Source organism: Echinops telfairi, unplaced genomic scaffold (assembly GCF_000313985.2).
Source record: "Echinops telfairi isolate 266 unplaced genomic scaffold, ASM31398v2 ScPeMD7_7420;HRSCAF=8458, whole genome shotgun sequence".
Taxonomy (NCBI): Eukaryota; Metazoa; Chordata; class Mammalia; order Afrosoricida; family Tenrecidae; genus Echinops; species Echinops telfairi.
Genome location: NW_022111320.1, coordinates 29,649,243 through 29,656,281, shown reverse-complemented (window position 1 = coordinate 29,656,281; position 7,039 = coordinate 29,649,243).

Sequence of the window (7,039 nt, the reverse complement as noted above, 5' to 3'; positions counted from 1 at the left end):
GACTGTGGGAGATAACCTCATTGACATTTGCCTTGAACAGAAGTCTGTGTTCTCTGATAGATAGAACCAAAGAATGATGTTAGGTATCCCATCAAAGTTTGCGGAGAAGAGAAGTCTTTCTGTGTTGCTTGGCTAGTATAGAGTATTCTCAAATGTGGTTATTACTTTTTATTTTTGAATGCTAGTTGGCCCATTCCCTGATTCTTGGACAGAGAGAACAACCTTTAGTTAAGGCTTTTTTCGTCACTACGCATCATTGGCATGGTGGGTTGCTAGCTTCTTCAGCTCCAAATCTAGGACTAATGAGGCAGAAAGGAAGCCTAGGGATGTCAAGCCTTCTTTAGTTTCTATGGTAAGTCCCTAGCTAGCCTCTCCACTTTTTAGAATCACATTTTATTTGTTTTATATATAATAGTCAGGGTTATGCTTTAATTATGCTTACTGGTATGTAGGGAAGCATGTGCCCATTCTGTCTTCTCTTTGCAATTATGGAAGTCTAATTATTAATTTTTCTTCAACAAAAAATGAACTTCTTTATATATAGACCTTCTTTCATGAGGGAAGAGAGCAGCTTTTAAAATTTTCTCAGAACAGTATCTTTAAAACTCCCTTCTTACTCTCTATGATAGCCCAAAAGATGGCTCTGCTTTATGACAATATTTCTGTTTACTATATTGGATTTTTATTTTGCAATAAAAGAAGTATAAGAATATATAGTCAATATGTTTCCAAGTGAATTGTCTCCTGTAATTTAAATCAAGATGTGATTTCCAATATGATCATTGTTAATTAGTATGCTGAGCTTATGAGTTGTTATTTAATACAGAAAATAGAGAAGAGATATTTCATCAATCTAGAGGGGGGTAAGAAAACACACAGCTTGAGTCCTAAATGTTGGTATAGAATCAGCATAATGTTCTATCATCATAGTCAATGAACAAGTTTATACATCTAAATTAAATCTATAATCATATCATAGGAGTGCCAAGAATTAATATTCTCTTCAAATGACGTTGACTTTAAACCTGTTGAAGATGAAAGCTTATATTTTTATATTAAAATGTTTAATTTTCTTTTATCTAACATATAAAATAATATAACATAGAACAGTGCCACCCACACAACAGTGTTGCCCATGGACTACAGCATAAACATCACCAAGAAGTTCATTGCTGTCGTTAGGTGTGACCCATTGATTCTGACTGACAGGGACCCTCTACACAACAGACCCAACACCGTGCAGTCTGGAGCCATTCTCACCATTGTTGCGTTTGAGCCCATTATTGCAGCCAATGAATCAATTCACTTCTTGGAAGGTATTTCTCTGTTTTGATGACCTTCTACTTTACAAAGCATACTGTCCTTTTTCAGAGACTCATCTCTCCTGAGAACAAGTTAAAGTACATGAGACAAAGTCTCTGTAGCCTTGCTCCCAAGGAACATCTATCTGACTGCACTTATTGCAAGACAGATTTGTTTGACCAACTGCCAGTATACTGCACTTTCAATATTCTTTGTCAACACCGTGATTCAAGTGTATCGATTCTTCTTTGCTCTTCCTTATAGATTGTCCCATTTTCACATGCAAATACCATGTCTTGGTCTCCGCAGCCATGTGCACCTTTCTGTCGCACTACTTAGTTGTACCATCATTATTCACTGGGTGCCTCATTTTCTTTAGGTATAATATAGGATATAAGAAGGTATACCTCCCAAGGATTGCTTCTAAAATTAAAGAAATTAATAGATAAAAGTTATTTATGGTAGTACCTAACACATACTTAAAACTTAATAGATTAGTAGACATCCAAAAAATTCTGGCTCAGGGAAAGAATAGCCAGAATGATTCCTAGAAGTAGGGGTGGTAGGACGTTACATCTCTCACATATGTTGGATATGTCCCCAGGAAAGATCAGTCCCTGGAAAAGGACTTTATGTAGGGTCAAGTAGATGATCATTTCAAACGGAAGACCTTAAACCATATTGATTGGCACAGTGGCTGTACCATGGGCTTAATTAAGCAGAGCCAGATGTGTGAGGATGACAAAAGACCAGGTAGTGTTTCCTGTACAGGGTTGCTATGCCTTGAAACCATCCTATGATACGCAGTGACATTATTATGTAAAATATATACTATCATGATAGCAAAAAAAGAGATATCTTACTGGTGCCTACTTTTCCCTTTCATATTTTTACTTTGAATGGAATTGATACCTTAAAAAAACCTAAAAAAATTGATACCTAAAAAAACAGAAACAAAACCAAAATTCCCTGCCATTCAGCTTATTGCCAGTGATAGCAACGCTGCAGAAGAGAAGGGAACTGCTCCCTTTGGCTTTCCTGGGGTGCATGAGAGCAGACACCCTGACCTTGCAATCCACAAAGTGGCTGATGGTTTAGAACTTCCAACTCGGTGGCTACCAGGCCAATTCGTAACTTACTATGCCACCAGAGTTGTGGTATGGAAATATTTGACTTGCACACACTTTCAAAGGCATGGAGACCTTATATAAAACAGAATGAAATCTTGCCAGTCTGTTGAAGCCACTCTGTCAATGACTCTCCTACACGGTTTTCCTCTTTTTCACTAATCCTTTACTTTAGCAAGTGTGATGTTCTTTTTCAGAGACTGGTCACCCCTGACAACATGTCCGGAGTACATGAGACAAAGTCTTGTCATCCTTGCATCTAAGAAGCATTCTGGTTGTTCTTTTGGTAGTTCAAAGTATTTTCAACATCTAGCACCATCATTCAAACACATCAATTCTTCTCCTGTCTTCCTTACTCAATACCCAACTTTCACAATTGTATGAGGTTACTGAAAATACCATGGGATCAAGCACGCCTAAGTCCTCAAAGGGACATTGTTGTACATCCCTTTAAAGAGTTCTTCAGATTTGCTCAGTGCAGCATGTTGGATTGTTTGTATAAGCCTTACGAGTGCATCCAAGCAAAATGAAATCCCTCACAATGTCAGTCTTCTAGCTGTAGACCATGGTGTTGTTTAATGGTCCAGTCTGAAGATTTCCATTTTCTTTAGAGTGAGTTACACTTCATACGGAAGGCTGTAGTCTTTGCTTTTCATGAACAACCTGTGGTCAGCAGTTCCCTGCTTGCGCAGCAGTGCTACAAGGGTTCTGCTTCAATTCCTTCTTGCTTTCAGCAAGCACGGTTGTATCATCTGCAGATTGCAGGTGGTTAATAAGCCTTCTTCCAGTTGTGCTATTGCAATCTTCTTACTATTGTCAATTCGTTGGATTATTTTCTGACCATAGAGATTGAATAAGTATGGTAAAGGGATACAGCCCTGACAGTATCCGTGCTGATTCTTAAAGCATGCAGTATTCCTTGTTCTGCTCATATGATTGCCTTTCGGTCCATGTTCAGGTTCTATGTGAGCAAAATGAAATGCATAACATTCTTCTCAATGTTATCCATCATTTGTTATGATCCACACAGCTGAATGCTTTTGAGTAGGCAGTGAAACATAGGTAAACATCTCTCTGGTCCTCTGTTTTCAGACAAGAGCCAGCTAATGTCAGTAATGACATCCTTCATGACATCTCCTCTTCTGAATCCAGCCTGAAGTTTTCTAATAGTTAAGCAAATATGAAACTATGTTATCATATATTAATTACATATTGCATACCATGTATATGCTATATAAGGAATCCTGGCAGCACTGCTGGGTGAACATTGAACTGCTTAACCACAAGGTTAAGCACAAGGAGGTTAAAACCCACCAGCTGGTCTGCTGGAGAAAGATGATGTTACATACTCCTGTGAAGATACACAGCCAGGGAGATCCTATGGGGTTGCTATGATAAGCTATTGACAAGATGACAGAGTATTTGTTTGTTTGGTTTTTGTTATATAAATATATAGATCATTTAATTTTTAATTATAGGTATACCTTCTATTCTGTGGGTGGAGATTTAATACAGAATACATGCATGTATGAGCAAGCAAACACGTGCTCACCTATATATGTTGGCTTAGATTATATTTGTGGGACACAGCACATGAGCCTCCATCCACATAGAGCATTAGCATGGTCTTATCACTGCTCCCTCATTCTAGTGGCTTTTCTGATCTACCTACTTTCCACTTACCACTGCCAATCTAATGGTTTCAGCAAACCACATTCACTCCTTCCTTCTTCCTCACATTCTTCCTGTCTCTACCTCCTCTGAACTGACTCATGGCTACTTATAAAAATAAACTCATGATTTAGGACCCCTGAAATCTGTTCCCTTCTTTTTTTTCATTAGTTTGGATTTAATACATATTTATATACTCGAGTATAAGCCAAGTTTTTTCAGCACATTTCTAATGCTGTTTTTGTGGTAAAATTAGGTGCCTCAGCTGATATTTGGGTCAGCTTATACTTGAGTATATACGGTATATGCCGTATTTCAGTCACATCAAGTAGAATGTACAATTGCTGCCACCATCCATTTCCAAACGCTTTTTTTTATATAGACTCCTTGACATCATCTCCCTTTTACCTCACCACCACCAATGTACTCTCCTTCCCCAGGATCCCCCCCCCTTTTTTTCCGGCCCTATAGGTTCATCAGTTCTGGAAACAGAAAAGCATATAGCACAGCTTCAAGAGGGTGACCTCCACTGACATAACACTTCCGATATAACACTCTAATAAAAACTAACAAAAACAAAGAAAACAATTCAAACCAAAAATACAGAAAATTTTGGAAACCAGGTCAGGTCCAGCATGCATCATAGGGCTGACAAAGTTTTAAATGTTCAGGTCAGATTTATGCCTCTGATCTTCTATACTCCTCTCTCCAGAGCACTCCATTTAGTGACCACTTTTCTCCCATCCTTCAATTTTAGGTAGGAAGAGTTCTTTGGAGGTTTACTTCCCAGGTAGTTCCACAAATGAATCTTGGGCTCCCACTGTCATCCATTGCCTTCTGCACACCAGATTCTCACACTTCAGGCTCTGATACTGACCCTTCTTTGACTTCAGATTTTATGAATTCCAATCCTTCAGTGACTGGTGATGGTGTGCTTCTTCCATGGGGACTTAGCTGACATCTCCCCAGGTGTCTGCTTGTTTGGAGACAAGCCTTTAAGACCTCAGATGCAATTTTATCTGATAGCTAGTCACCATCTAATTTCTTTGCCACATTTTGCTATAGCATTTTTGTCTTCTATGTGCCTTGCTGGAGGGAGAGTATCATCTCATCCCTTCTTAACTTCCCCAAACCAAATTCCTACAACTGTACCCTAATACCCTGTCTTGTTATGTACATTGTTCCAACATAGATTTGTTAAAAGAACAGATGTCACACATAGGCTAAACTTCAGTCTTGATATTTACAGTTATATGAATATTGTTATTGGTAGGTGCCATCAATTGGTTCGAACCCATATTGACCTTATGCTCAATAGAACCAAACACTCTTCTCACATAATCCTCACAATATTCCTACATTTGAACCCATTGTTTCAGCCATTGTGTTAATCCATCCCCTTGAGGACCCTTCCTCTTTTTCTCTGCCTCTCTACTTTACCAAGCATGATAGCATTCTCCAAAGATTGCCCTCTCCTGACAATATATCCAAAGTATGTTGGATGAAGTCTCACCATCCTTGCTTCTAAGGAACATTCTGGCCTTACTTTGTCCAAAACAGATCAGTTTGTCCTTTTGGCAGACCACAGTAATTTAAATATTCTTCTCCAGCACCACAATTCAAATGCATTGATTCTTCTTTGGTCTTCTTTATTGATGTTCAACTTTATCATGCATATGAGACAATTAAAAATACTGTATCTTGAGTCAGGACCACCTTAGTCCTGAAAGTAACATCCTTGCTTTTCAATACTTTAAAGAGGTATTGTGAAAATGATTTACCTAATACAAAGAGCTTTTTGATCTCTTGACTGCTGCTTCCATGAGCAAGACAAAATCCTTGACAACTTCAACCTTCTCTCCATTTATCATGATGTTACCTACTGGTCCAGTTGTGAGGGTTTTGGTCTTTACATTGAGTTGTAATCCATACTGAATGCTGCAGTCATTGATCTTCATCAGCAAGTGCTAAAGTCCTCCTCCCTTTCATCAGCAAGGTCATGTCATCTTCAAACCAAAGTTGTTAATAAGCCTTCCTCCAATCCTGATGCCACCGTCTTCATATAATTCAACTGTTCTGGTTATTTGCTCAGCATACAGGTTGAATAAGTATGGTAAAGGGATACAATCTGATCTATGCCATGAAAGTTGGCATACACTCATCCTGATTTTAAACCATCAGTATGTCCTTGTTCTGTTTGCACAACTGCCTCTTGATCCGTGTACAAGTTCTACATGAGAACAATGAAGTGTTCTGGAATTCCCATTGTCCTCAAGTTTATCCATAGTTTGTTATGATCCACAGAGTCAAATGCCTTGCATGGTCAATAAAACACAAATAAACATCTTTCTGATGTTCTCTTCTTTCAGCCAATATCCATCTAACATCAGCCATGAGATCCATTGTTCTATGTCCTCTTCTGAATCTGGTCTAATCCTCTGGAAGCTTCATGGCAAAGTACTGCTGGAATCATTGTTGGATGATATTCTGGAAAATTTTAATTACATGTAATATCAATGATATTGTTCTATAGTTTGAGTATTATGTTGGGTCACCCATCTTTGTAATAAGTAATATATGAATGTCTCCCAGTGTGTGTGCCAAGTGTGTCTTCCAAATTTTCTGGCCTAGATGAGTAAGTGCTTCCAGTGCTTTATAAGGTTGTTGAAACATTTCATTTGGTATTCCATTAATTCCTGGAGTCCTGTTTTGGCTGATGCTTTCAGTGCAGCTTGAACTTCTTCCTTCAGCACCATTGGTTCTTGCTTATATGCAACTTCCTTAAATGGTGGAATGTTGAATAGTTCTTTTTGGTACAGTGATTCTGTGTATTCTTTATTATTTTTCTTTTGATGCTTCCTGATTCATTCAATACTTTGCAAAAATAATATTTCAAGATTGCAACTTGAGGTTTGAAGGTTTTCTTGAGTTCTTTCTAA